This window comes from Thalia democratica, chromosome 7 (genome assembly GCF_965202585.1).
Source record: "Thalia democratica chromosome 7, ktThaDemo2.hap1.1, whole genome shotgun sequence".
Classification (NCBI taxonomy): domain Eukaryota; kingdom Metazoa; phylum Chordata; class Thaliacea; order Salpida; family Salpidae; genus Thalia; species Thalia democratica.
In genome coordinates this window covers 29,422,567-29,441,481 of record NC_139171.1, presented here as the reverse complement: position 1 = coordinate 29,441,481, position 18,915 = coordinate 29,422,567, and the positions used below count along the sequence as shown (strand labels likewise).

The following is an 18,915-nucleotide window of genomic DNA, read 5'->3' as shown; positions in this document are numbered from 1 at the left end:
TTATCAGCTAAGTAAATAAACTATCTATTAACTTTATTATTAAATAAATTATAATTAGTAGTAAAGTTTTATTTTGATATGCAATTATGTATATTTTTAGTATTCTGAATTACTCTATAATACTTATCTACACTAACACAGTATTTAACACAGTATTTATTTATCTAAGCTCACAACATATAAAAATATTTACAAAATTATGGATAATTCGCAACTAGATAATGACCAAAATGTTGAAAGTCAAGACTGTATTGAAACAACAGAGGTAACTAAACATATACATAAATTTTTTATTCAAAATCATCAATTGTCTATACTTAGTTATAAACTTGAAATTTTCTGAAATTTTAAACACATTAATAAAAGTCGTTTTATACATTTGTTCAGATATTTTAATTTTTTATTTCAATAATTATTAGAAAATAACACTTTATACAATTTGTTTGGATTACAAATTTAGAACTTACTTGTTGAAGTAAACACTGTTTCAACAATTAACTAAAAAACAGAGATACCGTGATTTGGAACTTGTGAAAACAGTTGTACAAGGATTCCTACAGTTGCACCAGGAATTCATTTCAATTTGTATACCAACTTTTACTGACTACGATTCTTTACAAGAGTTTGAAACCAACGTATTTGATGCCGTAGACAAGCATCAGGACTTTATGGAAAAAGAAACATTAAATAGAAACAAAACTATAACTGAAATTAAAAAACAAGTTGGAGTAATTAAAAGTTACACCCAAAATAGTAACGGGTTTTTACTTGGTATAAGTCAAATATTGCAACAAATTCGAGCTGAGGAAAACCAAAATGCTATTAAAGAATTAAACCGTAAAACAAGGCAACTTGAAAATGAAATTAAAGAAATAAAAAACTTCCAAAACGAATTACTAAAAAATAATGACCAGTTCAAACAACAAGTTGCAATGAAGAAAAAGCAGTTGTTCAAAGGTCTTTCAACTGAAAAGATTCAACAGTTCAGTCAGTTCAAAGCTGATAAGTCATTTGTTGGTGAACAGTGTGCAATTTGTATGGAGGATTTTGAAATTGGTAGAAACATGATGCGTCTCGACTGCGATGGTAAGCACAAATTCTGTCAAGTTTGCATTGAAGGATGGTTCGCTAAACACAACACATGCCCCATTTGTAGGCATACTTTTAAGTAGTTTTTCTTTTACTAACATTAACTTTAGGTGTATTTTTGGTTTTTATTTTGTGTAATTAATAAAATAATTTGATATCTAGTATATGTTAATTTGGTCATGTTTATGTAAATTAGAAAATGTTTAATTTGTTTTTGCAATACTTTATTTTTCATAAACATATATTTTGGTTTAACCTTTCACTTTGATTTGCTCCAGCTTGCATATATCAATTGTAAGTGAGATTTTTATTTTACTTAAAGTTTTAAATTTATTATCGTCTTTGAATGCTAAACTCTTTTTTTTATCAAAAGTATAAACAAAGTGTACTGTAATGTAATAGTCTTCAAGATGATTGAAGTTTTTTGACACTATTTTGAAAAAAAAAACTAGTTTATGTGCATCTTAAGTTGTAAAACACTGCGCATTACATGAAAAGGACCACTTAAAAAAAATTAATCGTTATAAGGAGAAGACTTCAGTTTTTTCTGAGCTTCGTTGATTGAACTTAGCTTAAATTTTTATAAAAAAACGCTTATAAAGCAGTTTAAAAGAATTTAGAAGCAAAAAGTAAAATATAGTACTTTTTGTACTGGGTACACAACAGGGATGTCTGATTGGTTTGTTAGAACCTGTAATAACCATTATAATATTTGTTAATAAGACTTTATAATATATAAAATCAACATCTACTAAATAAGAGAATCTGATCGCTGCCTTTGTTGCAAATATTTAGATGTTGTCGAATCCTTTGAAAAGAAAAACTTAAATCAGACCTAATGTTTATTTTTAACTTAGATAAAACATATCTAAGATCATATAACACCTTAGGTTTTAATTTTATTGAATTAGTCGATTTTAATGTATTTACAATTAAAAGTATGTTTAACAGTTGAACAGAAAAATTTAATCCTAGAATTGTAATATGCTGCTTCAGCTATATTTAAATGTTGTTTTTTAACAGTACATTAATAAAACTTATATCTTTATGAAATTAATTAATAAATTCTGTTCTAATTAAGCTTATTAATATTTAAAAGATATATTAGCTGTAATTCAACTAAGAATAGTTATAATTTTTCTAATGCTAATTAAATTTTTAATAATTTTAACCATTGTGAAATGTACACAGTTTTGTAAAGCGCTTAATAAAATAAGTCTTATTTTTTTATAACATTTAATGTGTAATATTTTGCTTTGATACTTTGTTGAAATATATATATATAATATAAAACCAATATATACCTTTTTCCAGCTATTATTTACTAATCAGTATATTGTTAAATATTTGATTAAGTGATGAATTAGGTAGAATAAAGTATTTGTAGTATTTAATTAGGTTAAAGTTATTTAGAAACCATAATAACTGTATGCGATCTTTTTTATTTGATTTAACATTTACTTAATCTTTCATATCCCTTTAAAGCAGTGGTTGTCTCGGTGTACACTGGTGCACACTAGTGTACATGAAATATTTTTAGGGTGCACGAGACTTTTTTGATGCATGAAACTTACTTGGGGAACATGGATTTTATTTCGCGCAGAAACTAAATTAATTTTCTTTTAAATATACAATTAAGACAGAATCAATCTTGATTTCATATTGACCATTTTGTTGTTAATAAAACGACCATTTTTGTACTCTCCTAGTTCTATTCTGATACTTTATGCCGCCCTTAGCCGGCCAAAGCAAAATTGAAGTTAGCAAATTTCATAGATCCTTAAAAACTAAGTAAAATGATTAGTATTATATTAATGTTTAATTCTATTAACTCTTATTGTTTAAAAGTGTTTTGCTACATTAAAAATCACTATATTAGTCAGCTTATTCAACTGTTTTATGAACAAAATATTATTTTGAAAATAAATTCAATTATGTTTGACTTATAATAAAATTAAAGCATAGAAAAGGTCAATAAAATCAGGGCTGTCACATACTTAGCTCTCTTAGAATAACTAAGTCTAGTTCAAATCATTGGAAAACCTAAAGCAACTGAGGCTAGTTTTAATATACTTACAAAAACTCAACTGAGACTAGTTATAAGTTACATGAAATTCGTTGGTTTATTTTGATATCTTTTAAAAATCTTCATCTGTTGCTTTATTTGAAGTTTTTAATTTGTAATTAGTGATTAATATTTGAATAAAAAAAATTGTAAATTTCTAAGTTTATTGTAATTTATACTAGTTTTTGCTTACATATACCACTCTTTAAGGCTAGCTTGTGTATGAAGTCTAGTCTTTAGTCACTCAGGCTTATTTTTTGACTCAAAGAGTGATTAACATGTAACAGTGTTAAACTTACTTGTTAAATTTTATGACTTTTGGTTGACCAAAATTAAATTTAAGTCTTATGAAAAATTTTTGCTAGCATGGTAACTTTTCTCAAACTTCAGGCTAGTTTTTAAGACTTTTTTTTATAATATAAATAATTTTTCAAATTTGTTTTTACAAATAATTTTCTATTTTTGTTGACCATATAATTTTTGGTATACTAAATAAAAAAAGAAGATTAATAATTAAACTTTTATTCGGTCACTGAAAAAGAGTTTTTGCTTTATCCTACTGAGTATTGTTGGCTTGATAATAATAAGTTTACTAGGATTGCCTAAGAACTTGGAATCTGGAACAACCTGGAGTTTGACAATTTAGGCTACAAAACCTGAAATTTGAGAAATTTTGAAAAAAAAACTTGGACAATTATAAAAAATGCTGTAAACCTGTAATGTTAAACTATTTTTTCATGTAATGTAGAAAAATTTGTTTGCTAAAAAAATGTACTATATAAATTAAACTTTTGTTATACTCAAAAGTTTTTTCACAATCAAAATTTTTTTTCATCTTCGAGCTACTTTTTATGAGTTGTTTTATGTCAGCCAATTTTAAATTAACTTAAAATGTCAAGACATTTAGTTTTTATTTTTTTTTCTATTTGTAGATATTTTGTTAGTCATATCACTTTTACTTATATAATTTAAGTGAAAAAATCATGATGATTCAAAATAATTATTTGCTATATGCTACTAAGTATAAGTACTTTCACTCTTTTTAATAATAAGTTTTAGTGTTCTTCAGGTTGGACATTATTTAATTAATTAGACTTATTTTTTTAAATTAGGTAAACTCATATTAAATTTATATTTTTTTTAGATTTCTTATAACAAGACTAGTAAGATTAGTTAAGAATTTTTTTTAAATTTTTTTCAGTAACATAAATGAAATACAAGGAAGTACATGCTTAATGTTTTAATAGTAAAAGGGTTGCCACTTTACCTGAAAAACCCTGAAATTTGACAATTTAGGCAAAAAAAAACCTGGAATTTGAGAAATTTTTCTAAAAACTTTGTATTTTGAACCATCATCACTAACGAACCTGCAATTTAAAAAACTTTCACATGTTCAGTAGAAAATTTTGATTTGACTCAAAATATCTATTATATAAATAAAAGTTTAGGTCATCAGCAAAAAAATTTTGTATTTTACAAATATTAAACTAATTTTATAGAATATTTTTAAGGTTTTTATATTATTTAACACAGTTTCTTACCTTAAAGTCATTTTTAAACTAAAAATAGACCCAAAATAATAAACTTTAAAAAACTTAGAAGAAATTTGGAAAACCTGGAAAATTAATTTGAAAAAACAATTGGCAACCCTGTAATAGTGAAGTTGTTTATATTTTGATAAGTTTTTATTTATACCACAAACAAGACATTTTTTTAAAAATATTCAATTATAACATTTAATATTAAGTGTTGCTTCAAAGTATTTCTTACTTTTAATTAAAAAAAATTAAATTAGCTTGTAGATGTAGGACTGATAATAATATTTAAATACAAAACATTAAAGAAAAATATTACTATTTAATATTTTTCCTACAAATTTAAAAACATATACCATTCACCTTTTTATAGATAAGAATACAAATAACTTCAAACAATATTTAGAGTTAGTAGACTGGTTAATTTATGTTCTTCTGTTTAAATTTTAACTTAGTTAAAATAACATTTAGTTATAACTCAGTGTATCAGAAATTTTGTTAACAATAAGAGATTTAATTAAATCCTTATAGAAAAATAACTGTGTTAAACAATGAAAGTATAATGAAATAATGAGAGTCGAAAGCTTAAGTAAATAATACAGCACTCTTGCCCTATTTATGAATAAACAGCTAAAAAAAGAAATTATTGAAAAATAAACAATTTATATTAAACTTTTTTTCTATATTTTGTATATTTTTGTTCAAAATAAAAAATCCTTTAAAGCACCAAATAATAATTTTTGTAAATTGCTTTAGAAACAAATTTGATATAGACACCACATCATTTCTTGATTGTAAACAAATGCTTTCTTAAGAATTAAATTTGCTAAGTAGAAAAGAATATACATATTAAATATCGAATATGTCACATATAAATAAAAATAAAATCTATTTATCATTAAAATTAGTAAAATTTTTCTACAAGTATTACTATTTTATACATATTAAGTCTTTTTTTAATATATGTATAGTTTTATCTTTTGTTTTCATATTTGTTCACAAAGTAAACAAATTGTGAAATGTATGAAAGTCCCTAGTCTGCTTTTAACTAGAAGCAATATAAAAAGTTGTTGTACTTTACTTGAGCTTAAAAAAAAGTTGCTTATTGATATCTCTTTCAGAGGTTTTATTATGTTATTAAAAAAACAAAGGTAGTCAAAAAGTTTTTTGATATTGTTATCAAAACTTTAAAAAGAAAATTATAAAGTATTGATGTTAGTTTAGATTTTACGAGCATAAAGTTAAATTTATTGGCAAATTTATTAATTTTTCAAAAAAAAAAAAACTTTAATGTCAATTATTTTCCTTATCTTAAAAGCTATCTATAAATCTTTTATTTTATTTTAAAGAACGCAACTTTGTCTTTAATTTAAAAAAAAAAATTGGTTTGGGGTTTGAATTATTTCATGGGGTCCCTTCAAAAGTAATTTTTTTTATTATTGCCTTAGAACAAAAAATAAGTATTTTTTTTTTTTTTTTTTTTGTTTCCCTTAGTTTGCATGTTATTTAAACTCTCAAATGGTTATTTTATAAATAATGTTAATATCTTTTACGATTTGGCTCCAAAGCAAAATGATGTATATTACACTATCATTTGCCTTGGCCATTTCCTAGATAAAAAATTGATAAAAGGAAAAAAATAATTAATAAGAATGTGAATTTCAACAAATTTAATTATATTATTTTATCTGTTTGTTATAACTTTAATACTTCAATTAAGTAACAAGCTTGCCACATATTAGGAATAATCCTGGATACAATAGAACTTTTGAAAAGCTCAGTATGACACAACAGGATAACTTAGGAAATTTTTAATTTGTTTTCTGAAGTCAGGTTGACCAAGAATTTATTTTATTAATCTCAATATAAGTTTAAGATTTTAGGCGAGTTTTTTTCTACCTTTTAAATGAGATTTAAATGTGTTGGTTTTAATATTTTATTATTTTGTGGTAATTTTGTTAAAGAGCTTATTTTTTCTTGACTTTGAAAAGTTTAAAAAAATAGGAACTTTGAAAAGTCATTGATGACTACAGGTCAGTTCAAAATCATTCAAGACAGTTTCAAATCAATCAGAAAATATTTGTCTAAAAAGATTATAACCCTTTCAAACTTTATTAACAATTTCTAACTTCAATGTTTAACTTAATAAAAAAAATAGTATTAAAGCAACTTCAGTGTTAGTACAGAAAGATTTACTTTTATTGAAAATTGTTTTCATTATACCTTTTCTTTTCATTCTACATTTATTAATTACTAGATTTATGGTTTTTATCTAACTTCTTATATTATACTAAGCTAAAATGATAAATTTAACACATTAGTGTATAAGATATTTACTGTAAGATATCTAATCTACTGTGTAATGACAATTTTAAGCTACTTTTTTCATTAAAATTTGCTTCTTTTTATTTAGTATAGAAATAAAAAGTTTAAAAAAGTTATATTTCATCACATTTTTAACTGCTAAATAGTGTTTATGTATTTTTGTTATTGATTTAACTAGATTAGAAAGCAATAAAGACTTTTAATATTAAAGTCATGTAAGGTTCATAAAAAAATTAACTTTATTTAGTCAACTAAGATTTTACTTTAGAGACAAATTAACATTTTCTATGAACTTTAAAAATTTCTTTACTTAATTATGATACATTAGTGATTTAATGCTATGTTCATTATTTCTTAATGATTTCATTTCAACTGAAATGGATTTAATTAAAACATATACTTAAAACAACATAATTTTAATTACTAAAAACATCAAATGCTAATGAAGTGAAACAAAAAATTTTAAATTTAAATTCTGAAAACTCAGGCTGTTTGTTTGTTGATGTTTGGTTCAAGTAAGGTTGGCTAGTTTCGATATTTCCCAAAATATCCGTCTTGTTTTCAAAGCTTCAATATATATTTTTAAATTTTGTTATTGTTTTCTCGGTACATAGTGTTTTATGACTATTATACATATATTAGGATTAAACAGTTCAGCACGAATTTATTATATCTATGCAATTTTAACACTTACCAAATGTTTAAATATATTCAAATATTAAAAAGTAGTGTTTGTGAGTAAATGGCTTTATTTAAACTTTCTTTACTTTTTACAAACTGAGGTTGATTCAGGCTATTTTAAATTGACTCGAAACAGATTTTACCCACTAAAGCTATTTAGTATTAATAGACCCCGTTAGTAATGTCATGTCTTGGTTTTTAAGGTTTTACTAAACTTAAAAAGGCTGAAACTGTCAATTTTACAAAATAAAAACTGATGAAGTTGAATAAACTTTTGAAAAATATAAAATTTAAAAATTAACTTGACTGTTTTTTTCACTTACAGTTGATCACTATAAGATACAATTGTAAACATTTATAGCATAAGTTTAATCTAATTTTGTGATCAATACCTTGTACATTTTGAATTTTTAGTTATCATAAAGAATTCTACATAAAGACTGAATATTTTAAACAGATGACCGTACAGCTCCTTCTTTTAGGCAAGTTAAAAAAAGTAATGATTTCTATTTATTTGTAATTCAGTACTTTTAATGAAACTAAATAAAACCTTAAACATTAATAAAAAAAATTATAAGCAAAAGTAGTTTATTTAAAATGTTTACTAAAGATATTCATAAGTTTAATTCAGTTACTTAATTTTTTTTCTTAGGTTATAAATGTTGTGTTTTTAGTTAAAAATAGCTATAAATATCAAAATAGTCTAAGTTTTTTTTGTTAAGTGTATGATTTATTTTGAAACATTTTAATCGATTACACGTTTTACTTGTTTCATTTAATTTTTAAATGCTAAATATATAAAATCAGTCAACCAGAAAGCAAGTTAATCTTATGAAAGTTTACATTTCTATGATGTAACTATAGTAAAAAGCCAAAAAGCCAAAGAGAGCGTGTAGAGCAGGGTTTCAAAAATTGGGCAAATTGGTCCAAGGGGGGGCCATGATAGATATTCAGTGGGCCACAAGCAGCAAAGGGAGAAGAGGGGGGCCATGAGGCCATAAATTGAAACTTACACTAGATACTCTTGAGTTGCAAACGAAGAGCAAAAAAAAAAAGGTCTTAGTTGTTTTTATTATAGTTTACGAGAAATCTTGTTGAAGGGGGCTATTGCTTTTTCAATATCTTTAAAGAGAGCCATTTGCAAAAAATAGTTTAAGAAACCCTGGTGTGGAGATTCTAACAAGATCATGCAGATGTATTTCTAGAACTGAGTTTAATTGTATTTATATTCTGTGTTGTGAGGATCTTGTCTAAATAATGTTTATTGCTTATACTATTGATTTTTTTGGTTAGAACTCTAAGTTGTTAAATCTTATTTTTGTTATCCATCCTTAAAATATATTCATTTAAATTTAATTTTTGTGTAGAAGTTTTGACTATATTAAAATGTTTTCTAAAGTTGATGTTCTTCATTACTTGTTAGTTTTAGTATCTTTTCTTTACATACAATATGCTCAACAACTTTCATGTCTAGTTTTTTAAGTAGTTCTAAGTATTATTAAATATCATTAGTATTAATAAGTTCGAAAGTAATTATTGTTAATAGTTAGGATTATAAGTCTATTACCTTATACCCATACAAACAAGTCTCTTAATACTTAAGTGACCCACATTCTCTTGTGGGATATAACATGCCAAAATTAGTTAATTATCTCTATACCTGCAATAAAAAACTAGTCGATCGTATTTAAAATATCTAACACATATAATTACTAAATAAATGAAACACCTTAATTTAATATTACTAATAGTTACTTTCAAAAACCACTCCTTAATTATTATACAATAACAAAATTCTAAATCTGAATAAAATGAGTTAGTAAACTTTTTAACATATTCTAATACACTGTTATACTATTTTTAATTGCTTTGTTTCATAAAGATATTTAATATTTTAATTTTGGTTTGTAGTTTTGAATTTTTATCTAGTAAATTTTTATCTAGACAATTGAAGTAGATGGAAAGTTATAGTTTCAATAGTTTTTTTTTTATTTAACTATGAAAGTTCAATGAATTAATTTGTCTCATTTAATTAATATCAAGTTACTTAAACTTTTTAAAATCTGTATACAATAAGTTACTCTAATAAAATATTTCTGTACCTTAACTTTTTAAAACAAAAACTTTATTTCTAATGTTTTCAATAACGTTTTATTTAAATTAAAATCAAGAAAGAAATATTACAATTAATTTTATCTAATATAAAAACAAAGCATATACTGTTAAATATTATTTATATATTATTATAATTGCAGTGTAAATATAAATATAAAAATGATAAATATTATTTTGATTGGACTTCTTTTTTTTTTCTTGGTTAGATGTACTGAAGTTACAACAGGAAAATGCAATGATAAAGGTAAGATTTATTTAGAACATACCACAATGCCAAAATTAAACCAATAACAAAATTTAATAATGAATGTTCTTCTTTTTCAAACATCAACTCGATATGCACACCCTCTGTTTTAAAGTTAGGTTCTGTACATTTCGCAATTCTCTGGTATTTCATTGTTTCATTGCTTTGCCAAAGCATGATCCATACATTTAAAATAAACATTATTCTGATTAAAGTACAGACAAATGAAATAAAAATCATAAAATTTTTCAAATCCATTGACTAACAACAAAATTTAATACCTAAAATCTAAAGCACATTTACAGTACAAATCAAATAAATATTTTTGGCAAAGTTTAAGCTTCTTATAAATTATTTACAGAGGAGAGCGCTGCTTACTGTAAAATAGACAAGTTCGTTAGTACTAAATCGAGAATTTATTATTTTAAAACAGCTTAAATTACTGATAATTTATACCAATGAAAACCTATTTTGATCTAGTTATCTTAAATTAAACTTTTACAATTTTTTCTCAAAGAAAAGTTTTGTTTGGAAGCTAACCCGACTTTTAAACTGATACATATAAAAAACATTTATTTGCTAAACATCATTATATTTAAGACTGCATGCATCTTTTGTTTTTATTTCTTAGTAGATAATTATTTTAATTTGGTACGAAAAAAAATTAAAAATTAGATTTAGATAATTAACTTTAAAAATCATTTTGAAAAATCAAGTCTTTTGTATTCTAAAAAATAAATTTTTAGATTTGTTAGTCCTTAATGAAACAAATACAAGAAATATTGTAGCGATAAATAAGTATTCTGTTTTTGTTTTCTTGAAGATATTTTAGATGGTTAATATATATCATTAAAGAGGGAGACCAGATTGATTTATTGTATTGAAATTTAAGACGAATAATAATATCAGTAGATATGAAACTTAAAATTGTATAGTTGTTTTTAATTACGTTATTTCGATTTTTCTAACTAAAATTTATTTAAAAAAAATTGTACGTTAAAGTACTTATTTAAGTCGTAATTTAATCATTTCGGATAGTGTATAATCTTAAGTAAAAATTCTAAAAGATTAACTAAACGAGATTGAGTTACCCACGGACTTGTATACAAATAAACAGCGAAAAAATCAAAACTTATTTTCTTAGATTAAAAAAAAAAAAAACTATAGCGTTAAATTTTATTTGTCATTTCTAAAATGCTAGTTAAAATTTTGATGATACATCAAATTCATTTAAAAAAAACGGTACATTTAAATTGCAAGTTTTTAAAAAATAACAGTTGAACAAATTACTCTATAACTAATGATGGTTTTAAAGTTTTAACTGAAAGTCATCTAATAACTTTTTGGTATCTTTATTTTCTCTTCTTTTTTTTTTAAAACTGTTTTATAACAAAAAATGCGAAGTCAAAAATTTGTAAGATTAGTTAACAAGGAAAAACTGAAAACTATGTTAAAACTAAACATATTTAAATATCGAAAATGTTATAAACAATGACAAAAAGTAAACATTTATAGTTTCTTAGTGTACTTTCAATTGCTTATAATGACCTGATAACTAACTGTAGCGTGGAAGTTTAAAATAAAAATATGAATTAAATGCTCTCAGACCGCACTATTAAAAAACAAGTTTTTGAGGGCACAATTTATACAAGTAAACATATTTATTAGCAGAAAAACACTGTTTAAAATCAAAATAAGCGGAAAAAAAGCACTAGTTAGAGTAGATATAAAATTGAGAGCCTAATTGTAAACTTTTATTCCAAAGTATTTTTATTAAATGTTTTATAAAAAGTGTGCTTTAAGTTAAAAGGTACCTCGTGGTTCGCAGGTTTTAACTTTGAGGGCCGCAGTTTGCCCGCGAGCCACCCCTGTACTAGTGTCTGTTAACAATGTCTTCTAAATATTTTAATAGTTTTAAGAATTTATTTGATTTTAGTAAGTAACTCACTGTCTATGAAAGAAAATTTTGATTAAACTATAGTTAAACTATCTACAGTGGATTCAAATAATTTTAATTATAATTTAAGATTAAATTTATGAATACTTACTTACCTAAGTAAGTTTTTACTTTATTTTTATGAAAATTTGAGGCGACACTTTCATCATATAAAAAAGTGTTTAAATAAATACTAGTATAAAAATGCCCTATCAATTAAACAAAAATTTAAGCTACCCCACTTCAAAAGCCTAGTCAGCTCGAAAAACTATTAGTTGATCTTTTTATAACCGACCATTTTTAGTTTCAATGTTTTATTAGTTAATAATAAAAATTTTGTTTTATAAAGCTAGGTTAATTTTTATTTCTTTTATTTGTTAAAAAACTAACAAACAAATTGCTAAGAAAATTAGAAAATACATTTGAAGAAATTTTAATGCTATGTTTAGTTTCATCGTTGTTTACTTCTCGCATACAATAGAATTAGTATGTTTTTATGTTTTAGAATACTATTTCATTAGAAATTTAACTAAAATTAGTATGTTTTTAATTCTATCAGTTTTAATGTACATGAATTCTTTGGTTTATAGCATTAAACTTCATAATTGACGAGCTTTGATATAAAATTAACTAAGCTAATATTAAAAGCTTATTTTTAAAACTTTATTGATTATGTATAAATACAAATTGAACTTAGTTACCTGAAAAAACTAAAATGACTAGAATATCTTCATTTATTAAATAAAATTACTACGATAGCATAAATAGACTTATGTAATTTTTCTTAGATTTTGAACTCAAAGATTATGCTTACCAAGCTTTTTCTAAAACCGTTAGAACAAATTAGACTATCAGATTAATTTAAATGTAAACTATATATCATTAAAAGTTATTTGAAAACTAATTCAGTAATTTTCTATTTGACATAAGATTTAAATTTATTGAATGTAATTAATTATTAATGGTATCTTTTAAAGCTACAAAGTTTTAATTATATTGGTCTTAAAACAAATTTGTAAGATCTAAGTACTTTTAAAACGTCAACAACATGGAAAAACTTGTAGTTATATTAGCTTTGACTAAAATAAACAGTTTTTCGTCATTAAAAAATTTAAACATAAGTGTAGCTAACAAAGTACTATTTTTATTAAAAAAAATTTCAACCAAGAAATAGTAATCATTACTTAAACTATTTTATGATGTAGCTAATATGTGTTTCTCAAAGCAGAAGTAAATAAAAATTGTTATTTATTACTGTAACTAGATAGAGCTACAAAACCATATTTTTATTATTAATTTTTCATTTAACAAAAAAATAGTCTGAAGGCATTTGTAATTAGTTCAATGTTTTTTTAGACATATAATTATAATTTAATTGTCTAATAAAACTTGAAACTATTAAGAAAGTTAGAGCTAATCATTTTATTGTTTAAATTTTTAAATTTATTAATTATAAAACTCTTATATTAATGTATTAAAATAAATTGAAGTGAATTAAAACAAAAAATGACAGTTGATAACTACTATGATAAGTTAAAACTGAGAAAAGTTTGAAAAAAAACACAAAATATTGTTATCACTAAAGTTTTTTATTACTACATCTCCCATAGAAAGTAGTTAAATTTTCCAATCAAAAAATGTCATCATCTGAAAAAAGAAAGTTAACTGGTAATTTCGGAAGAAAATTTGATGAAGATTCGCACAATGGACCTCCTGAAAAAATGACTTGTGTTGAAGGTCAAGCGGTAGAAGATTTGACAGAAATTTCAACAAAAAGACTCAAATTTGAGTACCAAAAATTATCCGAAGAAGACAACCTGTTTAAATGGGAAGCTGCAATTAAAGGACCTTCTGGCACAGCTTATGAAGGAGGAATTTTCTTGTTGGATTTAGATACTGAAAACTTTCCATTTACGCCACCAAAAATTACTTTTAGAACGAAAATCTACCACTGCAATGTAGATTCTGACGGTAGACTCTCAATTGGTATTCTTGATTACTCTCAATGGAGGTGCACAACAACTGTGAAGGAGATTTTGTTGTCTGTTTTGTCACTTCTGAAAGACTGCGATCGTGAAAGGCCTCTTCGTCCAAAAATAGCACTTCAGTACGTCATCAAGCGCGAAGAACATGACAGAATTGGCAGGGAATGGACATTGTTTTACGCAACCGAAAAATCTGCTTAATTGTTATCTGAAATTTTGTGGTACATTTGTTTAGTTTAAGTCATTTTACTTGTTTAGAAGTATCATTTAATGTAACCGATTTAACGGTTAAAATGCTAAGTTTAGGTTTTACTACTTGTATTTTTTAAATTCGTTAAAATTTTGTTCCATTAATAAATTAAGTTTAAATAAAAACAGCAGTTTCATTAGTTTAACTAGAAAGAAATCGTTCTAATTGGATAATATGTATTCATAATAGTTTATATGCTGTAAATTCTAATATCTAACTTCTAACACTTAGTAGTTGTCTATAGCTAAAAATTTTTTTTAAGATTTTAAACTGTAAAATTAGTTCATGATGTTTTAAACAAAGATTTAGTTGTATTGATTTCTTTTAGACAGGTTGACGTTACCTAAACTTTGTTAAGAGTTTATTTTTTGTAGTACAATGCTTCTTTACTTATCCGCACATGTTGAGCAAGATTTTTCTTCAAACGTTTCCTGATAAGCACAAAAAATAATTTTTCATAATGAAATGCAAATGTTTGATATTATGCATTGCTTAATAAATAATTTAAGCTAAAACTGCTTTAAACTTTTAATTTTGTTTAAACCTGTGGTCTTCATATGGTAAACTTCTCCATTATAACTTACTTCGGCACATTTAATTTTACCATTTTACAAACTTCTACTTTAATATTAACGGTTTGTGAAGCTTTTTTTTTTTTGATGTGTGATCCATTTCTAAAACTGGTATATTGATTGTGTCAAACTTATATAACTTATAAAATAAATTGTCATGCACTTATCTGAAACAAAACGTACTTGGATTAACAATTTTATAGTAAAATATGCATTAAAAATCCAACATATAAGAACTATTAGACAATATTCTCTAAAAAGACCTAGAATTTAATCAGCTGTCAAACAAAGACCTTTAAAACTTTTAGTCATATCTTAAATAACATTGTTAAAAAAATTTTAAAACTGACTTACTTCACACACAAAGGTCTTCGATAACCAAACTAGTTTAAAAAAAGTGGCAGTTAGCTTTAGTAGTATTATTACATCACCATTAAAATACTAAATATCAGAATTTAAAAATTTATTTAAAAGTGTCTTGCAACATGACTTTTTATATGTATTTAATTAAATAAATATACGTATTACACAAAAATTCTTGTGTTTAGTATTAAAAACTAAATGAGTTTTCCGGATAAGTGAAGTCCGGATAAGTGAATAAGTATTGTACAAAAGTAATTGTTATGTTTCTAGTTTTATTAAAACATTATAAAAAATCCATGAAAGTAGTTATGACGTTTGAAAAAATAGAAAAAAAAAAAAAAACTATTCTAAAAAAAAAGTGTAAGCTTTTGCCATACAAGAGATTTTGAAATTTTTGTAAAAAAAAACTGTTTTACTGAATTTTTTTTAAAGAGTTTTGTTTTGATAAATAAAACTAAAATAGCGCAAGTTTAAAAAACTGTTTATCGATTACGCTTTAAAATTAGTTTTTTTTTTTAAATAATTCGTAAACTAAAAAAAAAGTCTTAAAATAAAATCTTTTTAAATAAAAATCTTTTATTCGCATTAATACTCTTAATTTGTTAATGAAGTTTTAAATGATAAATATAACCTACTTTTATAACTCTGTCCATAAAATTATACAAGGTGTTTTAAGCAAAAAAAAAAACTGCTTTTTATAGGTAAATTTTAAAAGTTAGTCTCATTCGATACAAGGACTATTAATTTTACCAGAATTTTATTTGTAGTTTTTAGTACTTTTAGTTTTATTTTTTGTTATTATAAAACTTTAAGAACTTTACTTTCCATTAGTTTAATACAAACTCTATGCTTAACTTTTACTTTTTTTTTAATTTTAAGTAAACAAAGACTACGAAAATTTAAAAATGACAACTAAATATTTATTTAAACTGAAATTCAAGAAAATTTATTTATACTGTTTTGTCTTTAAAAGATACTACAGTTATATCAAAAAAAAAGTTATAAAAATGAATGCTGAAATTCCAACTAATTACAATGATATTAAATTATTTCGTGAAGCTATTGATAGTTTTTAAGTAGTGTTTAAAAGTAAATGTTTTTAAGTTTTAGATACCTACTTTTTTCTTTCGTCAAACATGTACTTTTTTATCGTTCTTAAACTAAAACCATCTTTTAATACCAAGTTAATAAACATAAATGTTTTATTCGTAACTTTTATCTTTAACTAATAAGTCTTTTTGTTTTAAATTTTCAACCAACGGTTTAAATCCATCAACAACAAATAAAACAATTACAAATAATAGTTAACTATATCTAACTACTTTTTTTTATCTTATAATTTTTTTTTATTTTAGCTATTAAGTTTTAGCCATTAGTTAATGTTCGTTAAAATTGTCATTCCCGATAACTTAAATATTTCTAAAATTCATTTATTTTTACTAACGAGCTCAAGTTTGAAACAAAATTTTAATAAAAATAATTATATCGATCAACGACTAATAAAGTACTACTAATAATTAAAAATAAATTTTGTTAATACTAAATATTATGAGTATGTTTTCTAATAAGTTCTTAAAGATTTGATCAGACACTTACATCATAATATAAATAGTTTAACTTTACACCAGATTTGAAAAAATCTACTATTTGAAGAAAATTATTTACCCTACTTAAAAAGCTTAGACAGCCCATAGTACATTTAATATATTTTTTTATTGACCGAACATTTTTTAGTTATAATATTTTGATATTAAATAACAAGCGTGGTGGATGTCGGTATTTAGGCTTTACAAAATATTCAATATAAAGTTTATTTATTTCTTTTAATTTTTTTTTGTCAAAAACTCATTGCTTAGAAAGTTTGAAAAAAACATTTGAATATTTTTTTATGCTATATTAATTTTGGTCTTTGTATACTTCTTGCTTTTGTAATGAGCTTTAACATTAATAATTTTTTTAGCATTTTAGAAACATTTTAATTTTATCAACATAATAATATATTTTAGTAAAAAAATTCAGTTATTAATATCTACAAACCTTAAAATTGACGAACTTTATAAAATTCTTCACTAAACTGATATTTTTTTAAAGACCTACTGATTATGAATAAAAAAAACTCAATTTATCTACTTAAAAAGAATTAAATAAGTGAATTATCTTCATTTATTTATTTGTTTTATGACATTGACAACATAATTAGGCTTATGATTTTTTTTTAAGAATTAAAATTTAAAGATGGTGTTCACCAAGATTATTGTAAAACACTTAGAACAATTTAATGTAATACATTGATTTTTATGTAAGCTTTTTATCGTAAGAACTATAATTATGTAGAAATATTTGGTAAATTCATTCAGTAAAAGTCTGGTTGACAATGAGATTTAATTTTAGTATAATCATCAAATTATTATTTGCATCTTTTAAACTTATCAAGTTTTATTATACTTTGATCCTATTTAAAATTGGATAAATATAAAATTCCATTTTTTGAAAACTTCAATAAACATAAAAAGAAAATTTCGTAAAATAGCTTAAACTCATTAAAATTATTCAAAGTCTTTGAAAGCTTAACATTAATATAGCTATTAAATCATTTTCTAAAAATCTAGCAACAAAAATAAAGACATTTATGATATTTCTAATGTTTGTTTGATAACGTTGATAGAAGTTAAAGTTTTATAAATGTCAATTAATTAATCTAACTAAAATTTTAACCTTTAACTTAATTAAAATCTAGTTATTCTTCTTACAAATTTATATATGCCTAAACCAAAAGTAAAACAAGTTTTAAACTTGTTAAATATTAGATGTTTTAACTGAAAAAGTTTTAAACAACGGTTTTAGGCTAATTGTTTTATAGATTATTATTTTACCACTAGATCTTTTACAGGTATTTGTTAAATTTTTCAGTCAAATATGTCATCATCTGGAGAAAAAAAGTTTGCTGGTAATACTGAAAGTAAAGTTGAGGGAGATTCGCATGAAGGACCACCTAAAAAGAAAGCGAGTGATGAAGTTCAAGCGGTAGAAGTTAAAAGGAAACCGAAAGATGTTGCAGCAAAAAGACTTGCAAAAGGGTTCTTTGAGTTAAACCCACCAAATGACATAAGAGTTCAATTGAAGGAAGGCAACCTGTTTGAATGGGAAGCTACGATCCAAGGACCTGTTGGCAGTCCATATGAAGGTGGAACGTTTTTGTTGGGTTTAAGTTTTACTGAAGACTATCAATTTTTGCCACAAAAAATCACATTCAGAACCAAAATCTACCATTGTAATGTTGATTCTGACGGTTCCCTCAGTATTCTAGATCGGACTAAAGGGTCTCAATGGTCTCCAAGTATACTTGTAGAGCAAATTTTGTTGACTATTTTATCACTTTTGAATGACTGTGATTATGAAATGCCTCTTCGGCCAGAAGTAGCAGCTCAGTACGTGAACGATCGCGAAGAACACGACAGAATTTGCAGGGAATGGACAAAGAAATACGCAACTGAGAAATCTGCTTAGTTATCACCTGAGTTTTATTGGATGCATTTGTTCTGTTTGTGTAATGTTACTTGTTTGAAACAGTTTAGTTAACCAAATTGTATCTTATACTGTTAAGTTTAAATTTATTTAATTGTTTATTTAAAGTTTGTATTTGTAAAAATAAACTAAGCTCGAATAAACTTAATACTTTTGATTTATTTAGATTAGAAAACTGATTTAAATATAAAATTTATACATTTAAATTTTATAACGGTGTAGGTTATAAT

General features: G+C 23.9%; 1 pseudogene; it reads left to right on the top strand.

The window, feature by feature from the left end:
• The first annotated feature begins 18,076 nt into the window (after positions 1 to 18,076).
• LOC145841235 (ubiquitin-conjugating enzyme E2 D4 pseudogene) lies at positions 18,077 to 18,667 on the top strand (annotated as a pseudogene).
• The last annotated feature ends 248 nt before the right edge of the window (positions 18,668 to 18,915 follow it).